Genomic DNA, 12,910 nt, shown 5'->3' on the forward strand with positions numbered 1-12,910 from the left:
TTTTATAGTCTGCACTCTGCAAGACTGAGAAATACAATGGAGTGCAAAGAGGCAACCCGTTAGCCAATAAAAAATAAAAAAATGCACTGCAAATATACTAATAAAGTTTGAAGTGGTGTAATATATTAATGAGATGACAACTGCATAGGAAACAGACCTGGGCTGACTGAATGGAATAACAAGGGTGTTTTAACTGGCTTAAAGTGGAGGTAACAGCTGTATGGTAAGAATATCGATAAACTGTTGCTTACATTTTTGAACTGTAGCTAAAAAATAAGTACCCTGGTCTTCCTGCTAAGACCCTTGCTTGTCCGTTACTTTAGTAGGGTTCCTTTGTGGGAGAAGATAGCACCACTCAGGGTTGATGCGGGTTTGAGGATATCAGAAATGCATTGCTGAAAGTATGCTTCGTGTGCATTGGGCAGTCATTCCAGCCAGAGAAAATTCCTACTCTGGGTTTCTTGGTGAGCAGTAGCTTTAAAGTTCCATCTACCCAACATTAATAATAGGAGCTTGGGCCTGACTCTCAGTTGCCACACACTGTCTGGTGTACTTATTTACAACAATGGCAAGGGCGTGTAAAACAGCCCCGAATCACAACGGTATCCTTTGCCTTTGAGGCACTATGTAGCTTTTGTTTAGTGTTGTTATTAATTAATTATTTGTATTACAGAAACACTGAGGGGCCCTACAGCTAGGCATGATACATACATCTAGTAAGAGATAGTTCTTGCCCTGAAGAGCTTATCATCTCAATAGGCAAGACAGACAAAGGAAGTGTTATTCCTATGATACCAAGGGGGAACTGATAAGGATATTCTACAGATGGAGTTATTCAGGGTGGCGATGACTGATTATATTATCCCAGCGTTTAGGAGCCCCAGACATGAACCAGGGCCGCATTGTGCTAAGGCCTTCCCCAAAGACCTTGCACTCTAATTATAAGGCATGAGTAGGGCCCTACCAAATTCATGGTCCATTTTGGTCAATTTCGGGGCCATAAGATTTTAAAAATCGTAAATGTCATGTTTTCAGCTATTTCAATCTGAAATTTCACAGTGTAATTGTTGGGATCCAGACCCAAAAAGGAGTTGTGAAGGGGCAGGGGGGTCACAAAGTTATTGTAGGGGTGGTTGTGGTACTGCTACTCTTACTTCCCCACTGCTACAGGATGGCATGGTTTGGTTTTCCCACCCTTACTTCTGCGTTGCTGCTGGCGAGGCACTGCCTTCAGAGCTGGGAGCCCGTCAACAGCCGCTCCTCTCTGGCTGCCCAGCTCTGAAGGAAGAGCAGAAGTAAGGGTGACAATACCACAGCACCCCTAAAATAACCTTGTGACCCCTCCTGCAACTCCTTTTTGGGTCAGGGCCTCCAATTTGAGAAACGCTGGTCTCCCCTGTTGAATCTGTATAGTATAGGGCAATGCTTCCCAAACTTGTTCTGCCACTTGCGCCTGGAAAGCCCCTGGAGGGCCAGGCCAGTTTGTTTACCTGCTGCGTCCGCAGGTTCGGCTGATCACGGCTCCCAGTGGCCGCGGTTCGCTGCTCCGGGCCAATGGGAGCTGCGGGAAGCGGCGTGGGCCAAGGGCCGTACTGGCCGCCACTTTCAGCAGCTCCCATTGGCCTGGAGCAGCAAACCGTGGCCACTGGGAGCCGCGATTGGCCAAACCTGCAGATGCAGCAGGTAAACAAACTGGCCCGGCCTGGCAGGGGCTTTCCCTGCACAAGTGGCGGAACAAGTTTGGGAACCACTGGACTAGTCTAAAAGCACACAATAGACCAGATTTCACGGGGGAAGACCAGATTTCTGTGATGCATTTTTCATGGCCGTGAATTTGGTAGGGCCCTAGGCATGAGACAACAAACATACGCAGACAGACTGGGGAGTACAAGGAAACAATGAGACAATATTGGTTCGCATGACAGGCTGTGCTTTCTGTACAGCTAATTGTTGTCATGCTGTTTGTAGGCATCCCAGCAAAGCGGAGTTTTAAGGAGGCATTTGAAGAAGGCTAATGAGTTGGTTTGTGGATGATTATAGGGAGATCCTCCCAAGCCAGAGGGTAGCATGGGAGAAAGCACAAAGGTGCTTGTTTAAAAAATTAACCATTGAGCAATGAAGGCCGGCACCGTTGAACAAGCGAGGGTAGGTAGCAGTGGGGATAGGACATGAAGGGCCTTGCAAGTGAAGACAAGTAGATTATGATTGATAAGATAGTGAAGAGGGAGCCAGTAGAGGGATTCAAAGAGAGCGGTGACACAGTCAATGTGGCAGGCTAAAAAAATGATCTTCGAAGCTTCATTCTGAATGTATGAGTGGAGCAAGATTGCCTCTTACAGATTCCATTGTGATCCTCTAGTCACCTTACCCTGTGTACACCACAGGCCATAGACCTTCTCCAGAATTAATTCCTAGAGTATATCTTAGTACCTCAGCACTTCACAAACATTTGTTCTCACAATACCATGGTAAGGTAGGGAAGTGCTGTTGTTCCCATATCAAAAATGGCCCAAGGACACATGCAAAACAGGGACTTGAACCCAAATCTCCTGACTGCTTAGCTAATAGCCTAACCACTGGCCTGTCCTTCCTCTCTCTTTGTTAGTGCCAGAGAGAAGGATGTTGCAGTATTAGAGATGTGTGTTGATGTGAGCCTGGACAAGAGTTTTAGTGGTGTGGATGGAGAAGGCTGTATCTTAGAGATGTTTAATGGCTATTGTCTTGCCTGTCATGGCTATTAAGTTCACACCCTAACTTAACTTTCAAGTTTGGACAAGCCCTTAGTAACTTGCTTGAAGTCACACAGCCTCTGGGAGACCTGGGAACTGAACCAAGCATCTGCAAGTGCCAACCCAGTGACATAACCAGCACAGCCTTTTTATTTGTTACCCTTGAGTCTTCTGCTTTTTGGAGCAAGTCACTCCACCCCTTCCCAAGGGCTATCGTTAGGATAGCTGTCATCAAGGTATCTTATCACTTACTGCACCTTTGGGCCAGTAAGACCAGAATATATTAGGAAGTATAAAAGGTTCATTGACTGTATTCTGGTTCTTTCCTTCAAATAATAAGCATGTGGCTTGTGAGTTATGTGAGGGTTTGTAGCCTTGCACTTGCATCCTTAATAGAAATGCATAGTAGAGCATTGTGCTTCTACAGCCGAAAAGAACGTGATAATAAGATTAAGAACATGGGTTTGATTATAAAGGCAACAGAAAACTTCAGCATAACCCAACCAACCTCTCCCCCACCCTGCACCCCTTCACTGCAGAAATGGATGGTGCTGCCATTTGGTTTTCAGCTGCAGAAAATCTTCATTAAAGTTGAAGAATTAAATATAGCACTTTAGCTAATTAATTACAGTTTGATCATTTTGACACCTCCAAATGACTCAGCCACATACCTTGAAGCTTTGTCAACTCAATTGCATCTTTATTTTTGTTGCCTTTAACCAACAATGAAGACTAATGCCACTCTCTCTAGTTTTCAATCACCTCTACAGAAGTGCTCCCCTGGCAATGTGCAAGGACAGACCTAATTAATCCCTCATCTGCCCTACATTGTGTCTATCCATCACATTGGCAGTTGGAACTGCTGCTTGTTTTAAGGCTATTGCTGGAATGAAATGCTCATCTGTTTTTCAATAATTTTACCACAAGTAGTGATTTGTAATTAGAGAGGGCAGAATCCAAATTTGGATTTTTTTTTCTTGTTTTAGGAAGGGGAGGAGATGGCAGGAGGTAGGGAATAACAACGACAATAAAAGTTGTCGCACAGCAGGGAGAGAGCGTTAACTTTTGGCACCGGGAAGAATAACAGGATTCCGGCCTGGCTGGAAAAGAACAAAAATTTGCATTAATGCTGCTGCACACAGGTTAGGGATCAAGCACTTGGAGAAGCTAGCAGGCTTCACCTGTACTATTAGGAACTTAGCACTTCTGCACATCCACAGTAGTTTCAGGAGAAGCACAACAAAAACACCCCCCCCCCAACCCACTCTTTTTCCTCTCTCACCTATTAAGCCTCTCTCATCAAAACCTCTCCAGACTTTTTATATGTCTATATTTCTGTGCTCAGATCACAGCCGCTTTGAATCCAATTTGGTCAATAGCTGGGATACAGGTTAACTGGGCTCAACATATAATGTAATGGGGAGAGCTCGGGAATAAACAAGAGAGAGTTCAGGGTGGGATGGACATTATGCATACTGTCCACTAGTATCAGATTACTTAGGGCTTGATCCAAAGCACCTTTGAAGTCCACAGAAATCTTTCCATTGACTTCAGCAGGTTTTGGATCAGGCCATTCCTGTTTTTATTGTGCCTGGAAGAAAAAAATGCTCTATCAGTGTTAAGTCATAAGTTCATTATCATAAACAAAGAATAGCCTGGCGGTAGAATCCTATAGCACTGAATTGTGAATTCTGTGTGACCCTCCTTTTAGAATGTTCTATGATGGTTTTGAAGGTCTATGGAAAGGCTAGGCTCTTTTACATTCAATAGGCTTTTTGAATAATCTCTGTAGAGCCCTATTACACAGAGTAGGATTTAACCTGGGCCTCAGGAGACCAGGCTCTGTTCCCTTCCCTTCCATCACAGATTTCCAATATGAGCTTGGTGCCTAGTGGGATTTTCAAAAGCATTCATTGGGATTTAGGCCTCCTAAGAGCTTTTGAAAAATCACACTAGGCACCTAGCTGTATTTTTGGGTGCTCAAAAACCTTGAAAAATCTGGTTTTTGTCTCTTTGTGCCTCAGTTCCTCACCTGTAAAATGAGTATAATAATATTTCCCTATCACAGAAGGATGCTGTGAGGCTAAATACACTAAAGACTGTGAATGTGCTCTGATACTACAGAAATTGGGGTCATATAGCTACCTAAGATAGATAACATTTCTCTGGGACCCCACTAGGTCCTCTAGAACCCTGTTACATTCTGTTGCACCTTTCCAGAGGTGATAATGTAATTAATAACCTTTCTTTCACAGCCATGTTCAGGGGTTCCACCAGTAGTTTTTCCAGTGGGCTAAATGCAGTCGTCATTACTTTTGTCCCTGGTGCTCATTAAGAGGCAGTAATTAACTGCCAAAAAGCTAGCCCTAAATGAGTAAGCCTTTTATGATTATCATTATTTATATTATGCTAATGTCTAAAGACCCCAGTGAGACTGGAGCCTCATTGTACTAGGTGTTGTACATAGACATAGGGGAGAGAGCCCTTCCCATGAAGAGCTTATGGTTGAAATAAACAAAGTCTGGGAGGGGAGCAGAAACACAGAGAGATCAAGTGACTCGCCAAAGCTCATGCAGCAAGTCACTGATAGAATGAGGGTTAGAACCCAGCTTGTGCTATATCATGTCCACTGGACTACTCTGCCCCTCAGTAGCTGTAGTGACCTGAAGGACATTAAAGGCATGCTCTGGGGGACTTTAATCAAGAATTAGTACCATAAAGAGAAAGTTCTAGTCCGGGTGCTGGCAGAAGTGTTGCCCCATCACTGTCCTTGTGTGGTGGCAGTAGGATGGATTTTCTTTTCCTGTTATTTGCCTCCTGAGAAATCTCTACAGCCTGGCTGGGTTCTGAGACATTACCGGCTGGGCCAATGGCAGAGAGACCAAACTGTTATTCAAAGAATTCAACTGTCTCCTTTCACTGGCCTGGCTATCAGGGAGCAGATAGCAACCTGTTTCTCTGCTGGTCCTAATATAGAAAGATTGATCATCATATCCAATTCCTCAACCAGCCCTGAAGGGACACTGCTTAGTATCCACCCTAATTTCCATTTCAAGGGGAGAGGTGGGGGAGACATATCTGGCTTCAAGACTAAGCTTGATAAGTTTATGGAGGGGATGGTATGATGGTATAGCCTAATTTTGGCAATTAATTGATCTTTGACTATTAGAAGTAAATATGCCCAATGGCCTGAGATGGGACACTAGATAGGGTGGTTCTGAGTTACTACAGAGAATTCTTTCCTGGGTGTCTGGCTGGTGAGTCTTGCCCACATGGTCAGGGTTTAGCTGATTGCCATATTTGGGGCCGGGAAGAAATTTTCCTCCAGGGCAGATTGGCAGAGGCCCTGTGGGGGGCGGGGGTTTCACCTTCCTCTGCAGTGTACGGCACGGGTCACTTGCTGAAAGATTATCTGCATCTTGAAGTCTTTAAACCACGATTTGAGGACTTCAGTGGCTCAGACGTAGATCAGGGGTTTGTTACAGTAGTAGGTGGGTGAGATTCTGTGGCCTGCATTGTGCAGGAGGTCAGACTAGATGATCATAATGGTCCCTTCTGACCTTAAAGTCTATTAGCCTATGAGGTGGAAGATCAGTAGTTGCACCCGACTCTCTTTGCTGGCCCAGAGGTGTTCTGAGACTATTGCTTGCCTCTCCCAGGGCACTGTTCCCCTTTCAAGATGCCCCCAAATCTCCCTTTATGTGTCCAGGCATTTTATTTTATGCTTTTTGTTTTTAAATGAATTGAACTCAAAGCCCACATACCCCTTTAACGATAGATGTGTACGCTCAAGAGAAGACACAGAGAGATACTGATGTTCTTGGCTGGTATTCATGCCCTCAGTCCCCATTTTTTTAATGAATATACATGTTTTCTTGGCTGTCTGCACTGGGACCCATCTGTTACAATGGATCGGTTCCTGCTCGCAAGCTGAGTGAGACCCTGGCTCTAGGGTATAGGGTCCCGTCAACAATGGGCTTTTAAGATGAGCAGCACTAGCATGACAGGAAGTCCTTCTCCTGGGTCAGCACAGGCACCACCCGTCTCCTTTCACAGGAACACACCAGTTGACACATATGCACTGAAGGACGATATAGCTGAACAGGTTAGGAAAGGAGTCAAGAAACTGCCAAGAAACCAGCGTGTGTTGCAATGGAGAGCCATTAAGAGTGTGCAAAGTGCAAAAAAGCACATAGCTTTAAACAAAAGTGGTTAGGGAAGCCTATGGGGTGAATGGGGGAGGAAGGGAGAGAGAGATTGAGAGAGATCCCAGAATGAGTCAGGTAAAACCCACAAGTTTGGGAGGTCTAGTGGCTAGAGTGCTAGTGTAGCAATTGAAAGACATGGTTCAATTCTCCACTTTGGGGGCTTCCTATATAATGTTGGGTAGGTTGTATAGTCTTTCTATGCCTTGATTCCTCATCTGTGAAAGAGGACGATCATAGACACGTAGGGCTTTGGAGACTTTCCCCCTTTAGATTTGTTCTTGGATATAGGCCTGATACCTGGAATTTACCTCATAATAAGGCCATGTGGTTCCAGTGTGCAATAAAAAATGAATCCCACAAAAATGGAAAAGTTGTCCCCACCACACATTGATGTCTGGCTCAGTGATATGGCTGACCTCACAGCAAACGCATGACGGGCATTCCAATGAAGGGGAAAGCCCCAAAAATACAAAGCAATTTTTGGCTAACTTTTTAGAGGTTTGTGATTAATATAGACCCTGAAGAGAGAGATGTCTTTTCCCCTCCTTTTAGCCTAACTCTCATTACTTACTTTGCGTATTGTGATGAAGCTGGTATTTTGGTATATTTTTTGTATTTGGGAAAATTAATTAAAAATATAAATATATAAAAAACAGTAGGACTGGAAGGGACCTTGAGAAATCACCACATCCAGCCCCCCCCCCCCCAAGTTGAGGCAGGACCAAGTAAAGCTAGACCTTCACTGACAGGTGTTTGTCCAATGTGTTTTTAAAAACCTCCAATTGTGGGGATTCCACAACCTCCCTTAGAAGCCTATTCCAGAGCTTAACTACCCTCATAGTTACAAAGTCTTTCCTAATATCTAACCTAAATCTCCCTAGCTGCAGATTAAACCCCTTATTCCTTGTCCTACCTTCAGTGGAGATTGAGAACAATTGATCACTGTCCTCTTTTAATGGCCCTTAGCATATTTGAAGACTGTTTTCAGGTTCTCTACTAAGTCTTCTTTTCTCAAGACTAAACATACTCACATTTTTTAACCCAGTCATCTGGACTCTCTCCAATTTGTCCACATCTTACTTAAAGTGTGGTGCCCAGAATTGGACACTTTACTCCAGTGGGGGCCTCACCAGTGCTGAGTAGGTTGAGAAGGCTACCTCCCATTCAGAACTCCTGTTAATACAATCCAGAATTGTTCCAGTATCTTTCCAGATATCAAAGTTAAGCTGACTGATCTATAATTTCCGGAGTCCTCTTTGTTCTTCTTTTTAAATGTAGTTATTATGTTTGCCCTTCTTCAATCCTCTGGGACCTCACCCATCCTCCATGAATTCTCGAAGATAATTGCTAATGGTTCTGAGATTGCTTGAGTTAGTTCTTTACGCTTCCTAGGATGAATGTCATCAGGCCTTGCCGACATGAACACATCTAAATATTATTATCCTGTTCTTTTCCTATTTTAGCTTGTGTTCCTTCCCCCATGTTATTAATATTATTTGTGTTGAGTATCTAGTCATCACTAACCTTTTTAATGAAGACTGAAGCAAAAAAGGCATTAAACACCTCAGCCTTCTTGGTGTCATCTGTTATTAGCTCTCCTTCTCCTCTAAGTAGAGGACCTCCACTTTCCTTCATCTGTCTTTTGCTCCTAATGTAATTACAGAACCTCTTCTTATTGCCTTTTATGTCCCTTGCTAAGTGTAATTCATTTTGTGTCTTAGCTTTTTTATTTTGTCCCTACACGCTTGTATTATTCTTTTGTACCCATCCTTAGTAATTTGTCCATGTCTCCATTTTTTGTAGGATTCCTTTTTGATTTTCAGGTCATTAAAGATCTCCTGATGGAGCCATATTGGCCTGTTACTACTTTTCCTATCTTTCCTTCTCATCATAGGATAGTTTGCAGCTGTGCCTTAAATATTGTCTCCTGGAAGAACTGCCAGATCTCCTCCACAACTTTATCCCTTTGATTTTTTCCTATAGGATCTTACCTACCTTTTTTTGAGTTTATTGAAGTCTGCTTTTTTGAAGTCCATTGTCCTTATTCTGCTGCTCTCATTCCTTCATTTCCTTAGACTCATTAAACCTTTAATTTCATGATCATTTTCACCCAAATTGCCTTCTACCATCAGATTCATAACCAATTCCTCCCTGTGGTTTAGAATCAAGTCTAAAATAGCTTTTCCTCTGCTTACCTCCTCCACTTTCTGAAACAAAAAGTTGTCCCAATATATTCCAAAAAACTTATTGGAAATGTTGCGTTTTACTGTATTACTTTTTCAACTGATGTCTGGGTGGTTAAAGTCCCCCATTACTACCGTGTCTTGTGTTCTGGATATTTCTATTATTTGTTTTAGAAATGCCTCATCCATCTCCTTATCCTGATTTGGTGGTTTATAGTAGCCCCCACCAAGACATCACCCCTATTTTTCCTCCTTTTAGCTTTACCCAGGGACTTTCACCTGGTCTGTCTCTGACCACCTTCTTGACCTCAGATCAAGTGGATATATTTTTCATGGATAATGCAACACCTCTTCCCTTTACCACAATAGCACTGCTCTGCCTCACAGGGTTGTGGTGAGGATAAGTACATTAAAGACTGTGAGGTCCTCAGGTGCTATAGTTATGGGGACCATATCAACATCTAAGATAAACAGGTAGATTACAAGAAGCTATGAGTCCTGCACTGCTTCAAGGATTAAAGGTTACTGGTTGCAGAGAAATAATACTGATAGTGCAAATACCAATTTCTGTATCTTACCTGTACTGTACAGTTGAACCCATTCCATGGACAGTATTAGCTAACAGTTACTCTAAATATATGTAGGAAGGATGATGTGGTGGTTGAGGCTCTGTAATAGGGATTTGGTTTCAGTTCTTTGGCTCTGTTTCAAACTTCCTTTGTGACATATGGTGAGTCACTTAATCTCTCCATGCATTAGTTCCCCATCTACAAAAGGGGGTAATGTTATTTTCTTCCCTAATAAAAATGTTGTAGCAACATATTCATGAATATTTGTGAGATGATCAGACTGATCATCATGATCAGATGATCATGACTGCAGTCATGAGGACATGATAAGGTACCTAGATTGCTATAGAGGGAAAGAGTGGGTAGATACCAATCTGGAGTGGGGTAACTGCTGGCAAAAGGGGACTTTTAAACAGTGACTTCTGTCTATGTCAGTCTTTTTGCTGATGGATCTTAAATTATTCTGTAGACTGCAGCTATATGCATAGGTGAGTGTAAGGGGTCTAAATTGATGATATTGATGTTTCTTTTAACCTCTGCATCCATAGACTTTTTCACACACATCTCAATATTACACTGGTCAGGAAATGATGATTCCCTGCCCCCCCCAGAAAAAAAATCAGATGAAAACTCTTTTTTCCATTTAATTGAATTTCAAGTTTGAAATTTTTCAGGTTTTTAGTCAAAAAATGACTTTTTTGTTTAAAGCTCAAAAACTTTTCATTTTCAATGAAAAGCTATTTTTTTTACAAAAATCAAGGAAACAATTACATTTTCTATTTAGCTGAAAAACCATTTTCCATCCAAAAATATTTCAACAGAAAAACAAAGTAATCAGCTATAGCCAATTATCTCTGCATTTGGCTCTCTTAGTCTAAACTGGTGTATCTTTCAGTCTGATTGACTGCAGGAGAACAGGAGTGGAGGCAAATCAACTCACAGGAGGATGTGAAATAAATCAGCATATTTACACTGCCCCAGTGGGTAGACCTCTGGACTAGGGCTCAAAAGATCTGGGGGAGCTATCTCTAGCTCTGCCACTGGCTTGTTGGATGACCATGGGTAAGTCACAGTGCCACTCTCTGCCTCAGTTTTCCCATCTGTAAAAGGAGGATAATGAGATTTACTAGAGCTGGGCAGGAAATGCTTCTCCTATCTCTCTAGCATTTAAGAGATTAAAAAAACAAACAAAGAAACAAACAACAAAAAATGCTTCCCTGTTATGAATCATGATGAAATGTCAAAATTTCAAAATTTCCATGAACGGAAAATGAAAACAAACAAACCCTTGCCTTCTTCACCTCCCTTGCCCCACACACATCAAAAACAACAAAGTGGATTGGGTCAGTCAGAATATTTCATTTCCATAGTTTTCAAATGTTTCATTTCTTTTCGACCCTTTTCATTTTCTTCTAGAAATTAACTTTAATTTCTAAATGAAAAGTTGTTTTGACTGAAGAAAGGACCTTTTCAACCCTTTTTTGAAGGGGGAAACTTGTCAAAACCGACCCTTTCTCACAAAAAGTTTTGATGTCAATGAATCTGCATTTTCTGACAAAAAAGGTGTAATAAAAAATAGACGACCAGCTCTAATACTTCTCTCCTTTGTAAAACAAAATAAGAGCTAGGAATTAATTATTACTATAATGAGCTCACTATGTGCTGGGACTGTGCAACAATGACCAAGCCCCAAATTTTTGTCCTACCATTGACTCCTGCATAATCATTGGCTTAAACATAGTTAGGCTTGGAAGGATTAGATTTTTATCAGTAAATGTCAGTAAATATGGATTTCACCCTATACACACAAACCAAAGAAAAAATATTTGCATTAATGATAATCAAAATTTACAGAAAATAGATAAGAAAAATGCTGCTTGAGAACTCCTTAGGGTTTGATTTAAGTATATTTACTTTGTGTATTTTGACATGATGTTGACAACTTGTGTTTTAACAGTTATAAAGCTTTAACTTTTTGAATCACATCTACTGACATTCAAGCTTTATTATCCAAGCCGTTTTCTGACCTGCCCTCATAATTTTGCACAACTGTGAAAATTAAAATAGTTAAAAATGGAAAAAAGGCTTAAAAAGAAACATTGGTATTATGCATTGAAATGATAAAAAAATAAAAATCAAATTCTGCCAAGGTTAAACATAGTCAGAATAATTATCTTATCACGCAGGTGTGGCTTCTCAGAGAGGTTAAGAATTATTAATACTTTCTGTGTAAGTATTATATAGATAGTAAAAGTATCTACTAAATTACAAATAGATCATGTTTCTCTCTCTGGGGAGAGGGTGAGAGAAAATGGTTACACTGCTTAATGCACACAAGGAAGGTGCTCAGGTATGATGGTGATGAGCAGTGTTTGAGACTCCCTGTAGAATAGCATATGGCACCCATTACCATAGTATTTGAGCACCTCACAATCTGTGATGTAGTTATCCTCACACCATCCTTGTGAAAGAAGGAGGTGTTTATGAATGGGGGAATCAAAGAGGTTCAGGGACTGCCACAAGGTCACACAGGCAGTTTAGGGTAAAGCAGAGACTTGAACACAGGTCTCTAAAGTCCTAGACTAGTTCCCTAACTATTGAACCATCCTTCCTCTGTGAGTTGTAAAAGACCAAAAAATATTACGGAGTCACATTAAACTGAGCCCTGTAGTGACACCATCCAATAACCAAATAGTTGCGATTAAGAAATATGTTTGTGTTCCCTGATTAGATTACATTGATTTATAAAACTAGATTACTTTTCTTTCAACATCTTGATTCATTGTCTAAAGCGCACCTTACCCTCACTATCCAGAAAGACTAACTAACAGCCTGTTTTCTGATTTAGTTCCCCATTCAGGAGACCATCCCTATTCTGGAGATCACCTAAGCACATACTTACCTGCTGTTGAAGTCAACCGGACATAGGCACATGCTTAAAGTTAAACATGTACCTAACTGATTTCCTAAAGTGGGATGGACAGACACATGTGGTTTCCTGAAAAGGGGCCCTCAGAAGCAAAGAAGCTGATTTTCTCTCAGTGGAAAGAAAGCATGGTTCCTCTGTTAATCCAGGACACTGGTGGGACAATGGAGGAACTGCATGTTGGCAACTCACACTTCCTCTAGCCTCTGGATAAAGGATTTGAGTGTTGTGTCTCCTGCCAATCCTTTAAAGATCTTACACGCCCTATAATCACCCTAAACATTCATAATAAAAG

This window comes from Dermochelys coriacea, chromosome 3 (genome assembly GCF_009764565.3).
Source record: "Dermochelys coriacea isolate rDerCor1 chromosome 3, rDerCor1.pri.v4, whole genome shotgun sequence".
Classification (NCBI taxonomy): domain Eukaryota; kingdom Metazoa; phylum Chordata; order Testudines; family Dermochelyidae; genus Dermochelys; species Dermochelys coriacea.